The sequence below is a fragment of the Lytechinus pictus genome, chromosome 13, assembly GCF_037042905.1.
Source record: "Lytechinus pictus isolate F3 Inbred chromosome 13, Lp3.0, whole genome shotgun sequence".
In the NCBI taxonomy this organism is placed as follows: Eukaryota; Metazoa; Echinodermata; class Echinoidea; order Temnopleuroida; family Toxopneustidae; genus Lytechinus; species Lytechinus pictus.
The window spans coordinates 13,472,873-13,489,000 of NC_087257.1; the positions used below are offsets into that span (position 1 = coordinate 13,472,873).

At 36.6% G+C, this 16,128-nt stretch overlaps 1 long non-coding RNA gene across 1 annotated transcript; it reads left to right on the forward strand.

The window, feature by feature from the left end:
• Window positions 1-1,573: 1,573 nt before the first annotated feature.
• LOC135156458 (uncharacterized) lies at window positions 1,574-8,932 on the forward strand. The gene is made up of 3 exons (XR_010295575.1): window positions 1,574-1,631; window positions 7,861-7,977; window positions 8,536-8,932. It is a non-coding gene; the product is annotated as an uncharacterized LOC135156458 (long non-coding RNA).
• Window positions 8,933-16,128: the final 7,196 nt, after the last annotated feature.

Here is a 16,128-nt window from a genome sequence, read left to right on the forward strand (position 1 = left end):
TCGAAACCCGTACCCATATTTACATGTCATTTTGGCTAAAAAGGTACCCATTATTAGGGATTCATTACAGGGGCGGATCCAGGATTTCCAAAGGGGGGGGGCACATTTTCGCCTGGAAGACTTGACAAGCAAAAAAAAGAAAAAGGTTATCGCCCAAAATGTAAGGTCATTTTATGTATTTGCACCTAAGACATTGGAGTAGAATATGGACCCATGTTTAAAGTATACACACAAAGAAAATTCACGAAAGTGATGATTATAGACAAATTATATATGAATGGAAAGGTCTTGTCTTTTTATACACAAATATGTCACTAAAAAGTCTTATCGATGTCGTGGAAATGCAAGAAATGAAATTATTAGAGACCATTCTAAGCCCCCCAGACCGACAGTTCACGCAGTGAAAACAGTCGAGAATAATGACGTCACACAATAATCGAGCTCATCATCCCTCTGTGCATAATACACTGAATCACCTTACTGACCTCTTCAATATCTTCCGAATTTACTGTTTTCTTCATGTAATGTGACATCCGAATTCTGTTTTCGACAACTTCAGACTATAAGGGAACCAGAACTGTGTTATTTTGCCCGTTTTTTATTGAATTGTGAACTGGAAAGATCGATTTTGTCCACTCGACAGTCTTCGTTGTGTTGCTCTACTAACTATTGAAAAACTCCAAGCTGCACGGTCCCATTCACTTGCTCCCGATGCATGTTGCAGGCTACGCTGTTTGATCCAGTCAAAAGTCAAGGTAAGCATGTTTGGAAACTGTACTTGTTCTGACGATGCATTCAGGTCAGATGACAGATACAGATCTGATATAAGTTTAGAATCATGCATTTTGGCATAACTACTATTAAAATTAAAAAGTTTTTATTTTAGAAATAATGTTTTTGTACAATTCCACCCAAGGCCAAGGCAAGGCCTTGGCAAGGGTTCATTACATGCCGCCACGCACAGAAAAATCAAGCCATAGAAGTCGTGTGTTGTGGACCCAAGAAGTGAGATCCCAGACGCCTCCAGGCTAAGCACGCGCGAACCACTAGTTAGAAATCCACTGCCAAACGCGGTTCGTGGTGCGGGGTTAGTATACTTAATACGTGTGAGTGGCACAATTCCAGCAGATTTTTTCTTCAGATTTCTAAAACTGGTCAGGACTCAGGCAGGCAATTAAATTATTTAGGAGCACTGAGTGGTATGGACCATGGCTGAAAATCTGCTGTTTCAGAGGAATGTTTAAGTTTTTATTATACACAGAATTATATCACCATGATGCCGATGTCATGAAGCCAGACAAATTTTCAGCAGTGATTACCCTGATTCCTGGCCAAAATCACTCACACGTATTGCGAGGTTAGTATTAGTATACTACTAGTACGTATTGCGAGGTTAGTATTATGGGGTGTTGCAAGAAAGTTACGTTGCAATTGATTGCAAATCGACTGCAACTTTGCAGCCGATTCCGATCGACTGCAACTAGCAATCAATCGCCAATTTGCGTTGCAAGAAAAAGGCTTGCGATTGAACGCAAGTTGCAGCTGATTTGCAGCTGTAAACAGGGTCTGCAGCACAAGACTAGCCAAAAAAGCAAAATAATGGCTTGCAACAATCCTGGATCTGGAAGATAGTAAGTAGAAAATATTCATTTTTCAGACAATTCTTTCTCCATTATGTATGTTTTCAGAGAATTTATATATTTTAGACCTATGCCAGGGAAAAAATTATTTTGAAAAGAGTGAAAATGTATCTTTATCGCCGGTCGAAATTTCACCTTCAACAAATTTTCTACCACACAATTGTAATCCCAGTCCCACACTTGACTTTTTGTGTCGGTAATGCACGGTTGTATCAACAACACGGCAGGTCATAACCCAGGGAGCTCCCGCCCGCGCAGCGGGGGGGGGGGGGGGGGGGGGGGGAGCTGCGCGGGCCGGAGCTCCCTGGGTTAGGCAGGTCATTGCCGGTGCAGTGCTGTTAAAAGTCACCCTGAAGCAAGTAAATGTGTAGGCTCTAATTATGTATGAAACATCGAAAATGACCTTCAAAGATTATTTTTGTTCCTATTTGAAATAATTCTTTAAGTTATATCGGTTTCAGCGGCGAATAGCCATCCAGTAAATAGAAATTAAAGACTTCCATTACTACAGTACATGTACCTTCTACTTCTAGTTGTACTAGTTCCTCTCCATTTGTCTCTCTTTTTTTAAAGGTCTGTCTAACGTTAACCTCCCTTTTTATGACTTTCCTTGGCCTGGGATAAAGTGAAAATTTTGCTGTTTCGACTTTTGTTTTTATTAAAAAAAAGTTTATTATTCATTTTTTTATTCTTTTAATTTTTTTTTGGGGGGGGTTCTCCAGACTCCACATATCTCGCCAGACAAGAAAAAAAAAAAAAAAATGTATAGGGGGTCTACATGTATTGGGCTACTTTTCAGAATCTATTGGCCACATCTGCCACATTCTTGGGGAAGTTTTAACATTGAATAGGGAGTTGCCTGCCCAGGGCTCTTTGTAAAATTTCTTACGGGCAGATTGCACAAGAGGTTCTTTGCAAGGACAGTCTATTTGTGCCGTTGATTTGTAATGATGTGCCGTATGAGTCACATTTTTAATATCCATCACATATAAATATAAAAAGATATACATGTACATGATGTAGGCCTAAATACATTTATTTTTTAGATTCAATATGTAGATCTACTACGCCGGGGGGGGGGGTTAGATTTAGTTTGGACAAAGGTGTGCGGCTGAAGGTTCGAAACCCGTACCCATATTTACATGTCATTTTGGCTAAAAAGGTACCCATTATTAGGGATTCATTACAGGGGCGGATCCAGGATTTCCAAAGGGGGGGGGGGCACATTTTCGCCTGGAAGACTTGACAAGCAAAAAAAAGAAAAAGGTTATCGCCCAAAATGTAAGGTCATTTTATGTATTTGCACCTAAGACATTGGAGTAGAATATGGACCCATGTTTAAAGTATACACACAAAGAAAATTCACGAAAGTGATGATTATAGACAAATTATATATGAATGGAAAGGTCTTGTCTTTTTATACACAAATATGTCACTAAAAAGTCTTATCGATGTCGTGGAAATGCAAGAAATGAAATTATTAGAGACCATTCTAAGCCCCCCAGACCGACAGTTCACGCAGTGAAAACAGTCGAGAATAATGACGTCACACAATAATCGAGCTCATCATCCCTCTGTGCATAATACACTGAATCACCTTACTGACCTCTTCAATATCTTCCGAATTTACTGTTTTCTTCATGTAATGTGACATCCGAATTCTGTTTTCGACAACTTCAGACTATAAGGGAACCAGAACTGTGTTATTTTGCCCGTTTTTTATTGAATTGTGAACTGGAAAGATCGATTTTGTCCACTCGACAGTCTTCGTTGTGTTGCTCTACTAACTATTGAAAAACTCCAAGCTGCACGGTCCCATTCACTTGCTCCCGATGCATGTTGCAGGCTACGCTGTTTGATCCAGTCAAAAGTCAAGGTAAGCATGTTTGGAAACTGTACTTGTTCTGACGATGCATTCAGGTCAGATGACAGATACAGATCTGATATAAGTTTAGAATCATGCATTTTGGCATAACTACTATTAAAATTAAAAAGTTTTTATTTTAGAAATAATGTTTTTGTACAATTCCACCCAAGGCCAAGGCAAGGCCTTGGCAAGGGTTCATTACATGCCGCCACGCACAGAAAAATCAAGCCATAGAAGTCGTGTGTTGTGGACCCAAGAAGTGAGATCCCAGACGCCTCCAGGCTAAGCACGCGCGAACCACTAGTTAGAAATCCACTGCCAAACGCGGTTCGTGGTGCGGGGTTAGTATACTTAATACGTGTGAGTGGCACAATTCCAGCAGATTTTTTCTTCAGATTTCTAAAACTGGTCAGGACTCAGGCAGGCAATTAAATTATTTAGGAGCACTGAGTGGTATGGACCATGGCTGAAAATCTGCTGTTTCAGAGGAATGTTTAAGTTTTTATTATACACAGAATTATATCACCATGATGCCGATGTCATGAAGCCAGACAAATTTTCAGCAGTGATTACCCTGATTCCTGGCCAAAATCACTCACACGTATTGCGAGGTTAGTATTAGTATACTACTAGTACGTATTGCGAGGTTAGTATTAGTATACTAACCACGAACCGCGTTTGGCAGTGGATTTCTAACTAGTGGGTCGCGCGTGCTGGGATCTCACTTCTTGGGTCCACGACTTCTATTGCTTGAATTTTCTGTGCGCGGCGGCATGTAATGAACCCTTGGGTGGGCCAAAATTAGAGTCTGGTGTTTCTTTCTGATTAGAGTGTTGCTGCATATATGTATGCGTAATGCCTTCAACAATGAAGATAAATGCAATCTTTGTAATGACACAGAGACTCAGAGAGCACCGTACCTCAAGTGATGTTCGTGTAGTCTCCACTTCACTACTGGAGTACTGCTACAGCCTACACTACGCTACACACTTACCCGGGTAGGTGTGGCGTACATGTACGGTAGTGTAGCGGTAGTGAAGTGGAGTGGGGCCTACACAAACATCACTTGAGGTAGAGCACCAGTGTTCTGAGTGGAACTTTTCAGGTGTCTAAACCTACTATCATTTGTTGTTGACCGGGAATTACATGCCACCGCACGTCATCAATCATCACGATAATTAAATTCATACTTTGATTTGATTATTTAAACTATTTCTTTTTTTCTCTCTTCTACACACAGATCTGCACAATTGCTAACTCTGGTGACTTCTGGTCTCTGCTTGCTACCTCAATCTGGGAGATTCCATCATGTCCTTTTACTATGATTTGGATATAGCCATTTTTTTCTTCACTCTTTCCAGGACCTACGGTTTGCAAGTTGTGGAATGATAATGATACAAAAGAAAAAATTTCTTTATCAATCTTGGAAACAATTTTGAGCACAGTTTTGGAGAGGACTAAGAAATTTTACTCGGACAGGAATACAGCTTGTCAAAAATAATAACACACAATTTAAAACGAAAGAACAATTTTAATGTTACTAGGGCATTTTGCGAGAAATGTTATACTCAATCACACGTCCCAAATCAAGGGAAAGTCCTTTGATTAAACATGTAGTTGAATTGCGATTGCAACTCGACCTTATTACGCTTAAATTTGAATTTAAGACTTACGCTTGATTTGCAATTGAACATAAGTTTCTTGCAGTGCCCCATAAGTATGTTTTGTTATCAGATATTTAACGTGCTGATTTTTCTCGAAAGGTATAATATATTTGTCCTTTTAAACGGTATTTGAATATGGGTACGCCTTTTATTTGTTTTCCACAATATTTATTGCATGTATGAACAGAAGTGAAATATTTATTGTGAAGCACTGTGAATGTTGTGTGATGGTTCATCATCAGACTGAAAGCCTGGTGGATGTGAGGAAGTGGCCTGGATGAAAGAAAAGTGAACATGTGTCCAATTACTGATTTGCATATTCTAAGACAATTTTGTTTCTGGATAAATTTTGCTATGCATTCCCTACATTAAGAGTAAAGGAGAAGTCCACGCAATCAAAAATTCATTTGAATTTAAAGAAAAATAACAAGATATTGCAGGAAATTTCATAAAAACTTTGATTCAAATTTATATAATTACTATTTTAACAGTTCCGTAAATATAACCTATTGTGATCAGATGAAGAGTTTCCTATCGTCAAATCTGCAAAGAATAAAAAACAAAATGCCACAAAAAATAGAAACGAATGTGATGTGAGTGACAACTCTAATTTGCATATCATTGTTTTGTGTATATGACTGTTTTGAGTAAAAACAACAAGGGAAATCACTCTATTCAAATAATTTTTAGTTGATGTGGACTTGACTTTTAACTCTACCCCTCCCATCCCAAATAAGAGTAGAAATAATCTAATCAAGAACTTGAAAATCAAAAGCAGCAATTAAGAAGCAAGATTTGATAAATACCCAGGTCTGAATAGAATTTCACAAGAAAATAAAAAGAGAAAAAAAAGATGGGTAGGGACGGGGAAGGAATAAAAAAAAAATACCCAGAAAAACAAAATCCGAGTTTCGAACCAGGGTCCTCGCACATGACAAAACAATGGCCAACGCATTTGGCCACAGACCATCGCCCTTACAGGATGGCATTTTTAAGATATATGAAAGAAAGTCCGCTCGCCGCTGTTTCCTAATAATGCTTCGGCAATTCAACTGCAATTTCAGTCATTTCGCGATGGATATTGCCGTGTTTTTTTTGTGATTCCTGACTTTGCTACTTAATGAAATTTCATAATTTTTGTTCAGTCATAAAGAAGAATGTCTATGCTTTATATTGACTATAACATTAATGTGACGCAAGTGTGATTTCTACGTGAAAATATGCTTTGTTTATTCACCTATATTTCTTGAAAAAAAAAAAAAAATTCTAAGCTAAATATCGGTCACCAAAATACGTTAAATGTGCACTTTTTTTCACTGTTCAGTAAATTCAAACTTTTATCTATATAACAAGACCAATCTTAAGAGGAATAAACAATTCTAAGAGCAAAAAACGCTGATTGGAAAGATCGTCTCCAATGGGCTGCTGTCAGCTCAGCTGCTCACTGCTCATTGTGTGACGTCACTCAGCTGGAGCTCGCAAGAGGACCGGTGGAAGGCAGAAATATGGCATGAAAATAAATCATTTTTGAGAGCTGATTTCTGCAATCTCTGATCACTATTTTGAAAAGTGAAGTTATATATCTGATTAGTAATACTTCCCCTTTACAATGATGACCACATAAAGTCATTATAAAATACTTTTGATTCTTTGGATGTATACTTTAAGGACATTATCTAAAAAATGGGCCATGCTTAGGGATTTTCCAGCATAAAACCATACCCCATGTTTAGGGATTTCTTCAAAAAAGGCGACCCATTCCTGCGACATATCCCAATATGCCTTATTTCATGAGTACCCCCCCCCCTCCCCCGGGCTACTATGTAGCTGACTCTTGATTTTTATGCAAGCACATGAGGTGCTATATAGATCACAGATTTTTTTTTCACTTTAAATTGTTTAATGGATGATTACAATGCTTTTCCAGGTGCTTTCAGTTAAAGGGTGTCTCATATGGTGCATCATTATTAATATTGAATGCATAATCATGATTTTTTTTACATCCTTTTACATCAAGCACAATACTGGGGGGGGGGGGCATATGGTCCCCCTTGACATTTTTCAGAATAAATCTGCCTCTCAAAATGTTATTACCGCACCGCTGACTCACGTTTTACTTTCAAGTCTCGCAACTTTTGAGACCAAATTTGCCATTCCCAGGTACAGTGTCAGGAAATTATGCAACATTATGTTTGTTCAAGTTCATGTCAGACAAAAACATGATTACATGTAAAAAGTCAATATTCATAATGGTAAATTTTTTTATTGACAATAGTAATTTAATGTCACTGATGAACTTTGTCTTGAAAATAACAATTAAAAAAAATACATTTAAGAAGTTAAGAAAAATATTAAAAAAAAAACATGAAAGGAATTTATTTTAATACCAGATTTTTAAAAGTAAAGTTGTTAGGAATGCTCTAGAAAGGAATATGTACACCAAAGTTTAGCATTCTATTACAAGCTTTTTTAGTAAATTAAAGCAAAAGGTATGATTTCATAATTTTTTTAATTGCGCCGCCCATGGCTGAGGAACCATAGTGCCCCTCCCCAGGCCAGAAGTGACTTTAATGAAAACACCCTGGGACTACTATAATGATTAACACACTGGCAACTGAGCTTAACTTGTATATTAATTTCATGAACATGTTTTATCTCTTTGCTTTTTGCTTTTAATTGCTTACTACAGTTATGATGACAAAGAAGTCTGGAATAAACAAGAAACCTCAGAACCACGATAACTGTGTCTGCTACAATGTGTGTTCTTGCAACCAGCTGATTGATTCATTTTATCAACTCTTGAATGGTAGGTTACATGTAAACTGTATTATTATTAATAATTCACCATGATCGTAATGCGGATGGGGGTGAAATCTGTACACATTGACCCAAGGATAATGCAAAATGAAAAAGGCAAACACAAATCTCTATCTTGACTGGACTTCTCAGCAATGAAGACATCCCATTGATGGGGGAGGGGAGGGGGTGGTTGTTGTGCTCATCCAAGGTGTACTGTATGAAAGTGTGTATTTTGCTTTAATTGATTTAATTTATTGCACATTTTAATTTCCATGATTCATTTATTTGGGGAAAAACAATCAGTTCACACTTTTTTAGATTACATCATGGCAAATTGCCAATTACTATGGTCTCAGGAGTAAGCCACTATCCCTCTATCATATCATCATGTCGGTGCAAACAACGCCCATACCAGCAGGCATAGGGGCATTTCTGCACCGATGGGGTGCACAAAAATGTTTTGCTAAGGGCATTCTTGCACTGAAAGGACAAAATTTGAACTTACCCAAGCTATGTATAGTTATGGGCTTGCATTATTTCCTATATTATTATTTTTTATGAACAGGTTGATTATCAGAACTGAATTCAGAGCTGCTCCTGTCTGTAGTATCATTATTAGAGTGGACTTCAGAATGAGGGCGTTGCTTGTTTAAAAACTTCACTCCATGAAGCTCTCCAAATTCACCTCAAATTAGACTGCTTCTGGAAACCAGATTTGTTCCTTCAAGCAGAAACGCTTGTGGCTTTCCTGACTGGACTTCTATGGATTCTTCATGCCAACCTTAAGGACTGTGGTCTTCTGCATGATACACGTCAATTTCAAACAAGACATTCTGTGGTGAAACACTTGATGTACTGTTAGATGATATGAAATTTTATTTCATATAACTGAATCTCAGAAGTAACTCCTTGGGAGCAAGAAACATTGAAAAATAAAAAATAAAAGGTCCATCAATAATGAATGTCTTGAGCAGTGTTCTTTTTTGTGCACAGATCAATGGATCTTTTCAAGTCCAAGCAGGGATGTAGTCAATGCTGACCTCGAGGCAACATTTTGCTGGCCTTGGTCCGAGTCACTGTACAGAATCTATGGGAAGTTCTCTCAAGCTGCCTCATGACTCGGAAGAATCAGCCTCGACCTCATCCCTGTATGCAAGTGTGATATATATCTACGATGCAATCTCATGATTAAAGAGAGAGAAACAAGAGAGCTTCAGATTTTGAAGTGTAGCAATCTCCTGAAATGTATGTTTTATTTGAAAATCAAACTAAAATAACTTAATTGGGCATGTTATTCATTATGATATGTATGAATGAAAGCATTTAAGCAATTTAGTACTCTTGCAAAACAAATTCTGAGTTGTATTATTTTACTGCAAACCCTGAGAAATATTGATAAGCATTTGCCAGTGCATGAAGTGTTTTAATAAAGAGTGGCTTTTGTGCCTATGGAGAGTTATTATTTCTTCAATATTTCTTCATACGAATTATTTCAGAAATCACAATTTGAATATTCCATGACCTCTGATAACAAGAGCAGAATATTTTTGGTGATTGACACACTTTAAAATGATATTAGGAGAGAATGTAGTAAAGTGTGAAAATAATGGCATAATTGCTGTAGAGGCCTACGAAGATTGAAAATAACATTATTTTAAGTTTTTCTTGAAAAAACCTATGGAAAATTGAAAATGGCATAATTTACACAAGTTTTCAACAACAACAAAAAAAAAAAAAATTAGGGTGCAGAATTAGTACACAAGCCTATGGACAATCAATTGAACGTAAATCGAGCGCAAATTTTGCGCGTCCTCCAATATCTCACATAAGTTACGTTCGATTTGCAATCAATCGCAAAGCTTGCGCTTGATCTACGTTCAATTGATCAAACGCAACTTCTTCTTGCAACAGGATTGAACGTAACTTGCGTTCAATTGCAGATTTGCGTTTAATCGGAGGACTTACGCTCAATTTTGGGAGTTGCGTTCGATTTGCGTTCAATCGCAAGTTTCTTGCAACACCCCATTAGTGTCCACTAACTAGTAGTATACAAATATACACTGTCTTGAGAGGTTCTGGTTAAAACTATGCGCAAGAGGTGACTCCAATAGTACTATTTGCTGAGAGGCGCAGCCCCGAAGCAAATGGTACTTTTGGAGTCACCGAGACCCATAGTTTTAACCAGTACCTCGAATAGAAGGCATGGTATATTTGTTTTATATCCTGCATCAAAAATTTATTCATTAAAAAAAAAAAAAAAAAAAAACATTTTTGGGACCAAAAAAAAATTTAGAACAAAAAAAATGTCAATTTTTATCTAAAAAGATTTAGAATATTTTGTTTTCATTAAATTTAGATTTGAAGAAAAAAAAATTCAATTAAAAAAATAAAATAAATAAAATTTGTCAACTCCCAAATAGTACTCTTATATAGTACTTTCTGAAAATAGTTCAAATATTTCTGGTCATGTAACGAGCTCTCAACCAATCAAAAGCCAACAAATTTTTGATGCAGGATATAAATAACCATATATCCAGTTTAGCGAAAAGTCTGGATACGTATGTCCGGCCTAGAAAAGAGCTTAGAGAAGACCGCGGCAGCTCTAGGCGGTACGCGGGGGAATGCGCAGGGTTTGTTTTAGATGTGGCGAGGAGGGTCATTTCCGGAAGGAATGTTCCACAGGCACATATTGTCAGAAGATATTCAACTCATCTGGTAATTTAACCAAACACATGATGGATATTACTGTGTATTAAACTGTTACTTGATTTAAAAAGACGTTATCAAGCACTGCCTTTTATGGTCTCCATTGTGTTAGTAGATGCCAGGAAAACATTACTTACGGGCCGGGGGGGGGGGGGTTCAAAATAACCCGCCAAAATCGTCTCGTCATTGGGTCAAACTGTTTAAACTGTTACTTGATTTTAAAAGACGTTATCGTGCACTGCTTAATTGTCTCCATTGTGTTAGTAGATGCCAGGAAAACATCACTTACGAGGGTTCAAAATAGCCCCCCCCCCCCTCCAAAAAAAAAAAAAAAAAAAAAAAAAAAAACGCCACTGAGACCACGTACACTGCCACTTTCAGACAGTTACCTAGAGATGTTAAATTAATATTTGCTGTCATATAGTACATCACAAAATCAAAAGAGTCTGACTGCAGCGTCCCGTACGTCGATCACGCAGCACATTAATTACATTAAAAATTAATTAAAGAATTGGTCAGAACTAAAACTTTCCACACATGAACTAGCCCATAATAGCCACAGACTCATACCAAAAGATAGCCATATAGATAATTTCATCTGTTGTTATTTCTTGTTTAAAGTCTCTGAATGTCCCGTACGTCACAATCCAAATTGCTTGGACCTGCCCTGTTAAGACCTAGTGAGAACAGTGATTTTGGTACATAAAAGGGTATTATTCTGACATATTCTCAATGTATCATGTTTTGATTTATCAAGTTTTTTTCGATATACAAACATTTATTTTAACCAAAGAGCATTATTTGTAATGGACACTGTTCTTGCTTATTATCAGGGGTTTGCATTCGCCAAACTGTCTAATGTGATTCAATGTTTTCAAAATGCTTCATGCATGCATGTTCAAACAGAAATATATAAGTTTGAAAGTTAATGGAAGTGAATTGTGTTTGTAAACTTTGTAGCTTGGATGTTTATGAACTTAATTATGCAGGGTATGCAAGGAGAAACACTTTAAATGTTGTCTATAAGGTATACTATATTACACACAAAAACATAGCTTTTTGAGATATTACTACTTGCATTTTTCTAGAAGTGAAATCATATTAAAAAATATATGCCTCTAAATCAGAGCTAGTAATTTTAGTAATTTGTTTGGGGACTTAATATGGCTGCATAATCATACCATAGTGCTGGTAGCCAAGGTTTTTAAATTGTTGTGGCATAGAATGTTGAACTTAAATATTTACTAGTTGCTATTAGTTGCTGTTGCATTGACTTTTAAATTTTTGTACATTTTTTATACATTTTTAGTACTTTGTTTAATGACCTAAGATTAAAATCATGCACATATAGCAGCCTTTTGGCTGCATAATGATCATGCACTAACGCTGGCAGCCAAAGGCTCCTTGATGTAGAGTAGATTGTTGTACTTTAAACTTTAATAGTTGTGTACACTTTAATGTTTTCTGTTTTGTAATTTTGAGAGTGAAAATAAAGTTAGAGATTCGTACAGGGAAGTAAAGATTTGCCTGATTTTGAAAAGGTTTAGAAAGTTATTGGTAATTAATAGAGATGTAGAATGATTTATGTTATGAAAGCTATGTCAATGCAAATGTACATTCCGTTGGAATAGGCTGTTCATATTGATATGTATGCATGCATATAGTATACAAAGGATCATGTTGTATATACTGTTGTTGTTGTTTTTTTTTTTTTTATACATTTTATCGTTTGATATTAAAGTGTTAAAAGGTGTCCTGAAACCGGTGTGCACGTATTGTTTCTTTCCGCAGCATTTATTTGCATGAATGCATGTAAATCTTCTCAACATGGGCATGAAATACCACATAATTCTGGACAACACATTATTCACCCAATATTGTGTAACACATATAACATGTACCTTTCCAGCCAACTCCTCGGATAAATTTTCTTTTTTTACCCAAATCTGTGTAAAATAAAAAAAATCATACAATAAGGTTGGGTTAAAATTTTACCCAACTTTTGGGTAAAAAATTACACAACAACAAAGTAAACGAGTACCCAGGATGAGTTGGGTAATAATTAGCCAATGTTGTGTCAAAAAGGGAACATAGTTGTCGTCGGGTAAATTTTTACCTTTTACATTGGGTCAAATTAAATATACCGCACATCAGTTGGGTAAAATATTAAACATTTGCTTGGTAAATTTTTACCCAACCACCCCTATGTCAAATTTTACCCAACAAACATGCATGTTCCCTTTTTAACCTCGTAAAGTGAAATTTTTTCTTTGTTTTAGAGTGTACTTTCTGCTTGGGCGAATCCAAGGTGAATAATGAAATATATATTAAAACAATCTAGGGGTAAAACACTGGTCTGTGAACCCTTCCTTTTCAGAACCACAAGAAGGCCTGAGTGACTCCCGTGCGGGAAAAATTCAGAAATGAAAATGGGAAATTCATTCCCCACGCCCACCCCTTCGGAGCAATACCCTAAGCTTTTGGAGTTAGGAATCTCCATTAATTTTTCATTAGATGTATATAGATGTTTGGGTGTTCATAATTTTTGTTCCTCAGAAAAATGAACCTTTTTAAATACGAGTACCCCAGGCCAAAAGGCAGTATGACATTATTTGTTGTCTTGACGATGACAAATTTCTTTTGACTTTTGTTTCTTTCAAGTTTCAGTTTGAAATCAGCTTTTTATTTCTTCATTTTGTCCTTCTCCTCTAGATCTAAATCTACAGTCTATAGATGCTGAGTTTGCAAGACAAAACACAAATCCAACAATTTTCGGTGCGAACAAGTTGTTACTCAATACAAGGGCAATACTATATAGAAGTACTTGGAAACTATTCTTGTAAAAAAGATATTTGCATTTGTTTTCGTTTAAAACGAAATAAATGAGCTGTCCTGCTAATGTACTCTTTTGCAATCGTCCAGATATGCAATCCCCACTAAAACAAAATTTGTACAAAAACGTACAGAAAGTTTCGATAAAAGTTTGAAAAAACTAATTGAACCTAACGAAAGATGGCGCTATTCCATGTCTACCCCCAACCCTCATAACGATCAGAACATGAATTCCGAAGAAAATACAGGCGAAAACAATAGCGGGACACGTATATGTTCTCCTTTTGTAACTGTTCTGCAATTGGACCATTTTTTCACACGAGATGTCCTGCAATTGTACCATGTAGGAATATATATATATATATATATATATATATATATATATATATATGTATATATATATATATATATATTATATGTATATATTTAGATATAATTTTTTGTCTGAATTAAAAAATAAAGAATTTGGTCCTCCTCGCACGTGCAATATTTTAGGTATATTGATTCTGTATCGTTGCTCTTATGTCACATTGTTTAATTGGCTAGTTCTAAATTTACCAAGGCCACAATTTCACCATTTATTTTTGTATGTTTCCGAATTTCTCATACATGTCATATTATTTTGACCTAGATTGATCTCATGTATCTTACAAAAAAAAGTCTCTTGTAAATCTTGTTTTTATATTGTAATGGGCGCTTTTGCATAAAAGTTTCTGTAAAAGTAACTTTGACATCCAGTGGTAGCTACCGTGGTTATGCTACGTGGCCAGTCAGAACCAAGGATTTCATGGAAAGTTACAATATTAGATAGTAAAGTTACCACGAAAGTAACTTTTATGCAATGTGACCAGGACTGTTTTTGGTTGTTAATGTGCAATTACATAGGACCTACATATTCATGCCTTCATGGTTCTATGTTCCATTTTGAAGAATAAAAGTATTGTGCTTATAAGTGTAATTGAATGTTTCTTTTTTCTAATTTCATTTGTATGTGAATGAGGGTGTGTGTGGGTGTAGAGATAGAGAGGGGGGTGGGAAGAGAGATGGACAGCAAACAAATCAAAATCTGAGAATGGATTATTTCTTGAGATAATGATCGAAGTTCAATCTTATCTATTTTCAACACAAACCCATCCTGTTGATCTCAGAAAATTACTAAATATGCCTACATGTATAATAACAAAACAAAATGTAGATAACGGCATTTTCTTTGTGTACAGTATACAGTCATGTTCCTGAATTTGGCGTCACTTTTGTAAGAAAAACATTAGTGTGTGATCTTACACTATACCTAAGTTTTTACGCCGCGAGTACCAAGCCACCCTTCTTTGACCCTAAGAAGACTGGGGGGGGGGGCTGATTCAGCCCCCCTCGAAATTTGTCGTCATAAATCCGCCGCGCAAAAATTTATGATCGCGTCGCTCGCTGACTTTTTCCTTACAAGTCTCGCGCAACTTTTGAGACCAAAATTGTGACCTCCGGGTACGCGGTTCCGAAACTACGCAACTTTTCGTAAGTGCATGCAGTGGCGTAGCTACGGGGGGCCTGGGGGGGCACGTGCCCCCCCCCCCTGAGATTTGGTGTGCCCCCCAGGTGCCCCCCCCCCCTGAAAAAAATTGGCAGAGCAAAAAAAGAAAGAAGGGAGAAAGAAGAAAAGAAAAAAGGAAAAGAAGAAGAAAGAAGAAAAAAAAGAAGAGGAAAATAAAAGGAGGAAGACGAGTGAATGAAATAATGTGAGGGGAAGACTTGCAAAAAAAAATCTTTCATGTTACTATATAAAATGTTTGCTTGCGCTTGGCGACAGAATTGCCCTTTCGATGAGATTAATATCTTGCTCAATAGGCTGATATGGAGCAAGTTTTGAAGTCAATATACAAAACATATTTTAGCTCGGACATCGAGCTTTCATTATTTTTTTCATTTACAAATTCAAGTGCTCTGTAAAATGTCCGTTTTATGGTCTACATATCAGCATTTTAAGCTCACTCTGCGTGGTCACATTGTTTGATTTGCCAAGTTCATATTGTCTACGTGTATTCCATAATGTTCCATTAAACAAATGTATTCAGAATGCCCAGATTTTAGGTCTAAATCTAAAACATGCGCGATAGCCTGCATGTTCTTTATTTAAAATTAAAATAATTAATGATACCCAATTAACTATATCCTATTTTATGATTTACAAAATATGAAGAGAGTGTCCCGCTTTTAGGTCTAAAATCTCAATTTTCTCCTCTCGCGCTTCGCGCTCGCATCAATTGTTTAGTTACATACCTATCCCATTTATTAATACAAAACGTGCTTAGAATGACCATTTTTCAGGTCGGAATGTCAAAATATTTGCTCGCGCTTCGCGCTCGCATTATTGAAATATATACCGTCTTCGTGGGTAACTGTAAGCAGTCCTTAACAGGTCCCTTTACGATAATGCTAGAACAGTTAATACAAAATTCTGCTCGCGCTTGGCGTTCGAAGTAACCATCTAGTTACATACGAATCTTGTTCAGGATCACACATAACATTGCCCAGAATATTAAATTTTTAGGACAAAATACATGAAAGTAAAATAATAAAAAAATCGCGCTTCGCGCTCGCACTTTTTATAAGGCTTATGAGATTA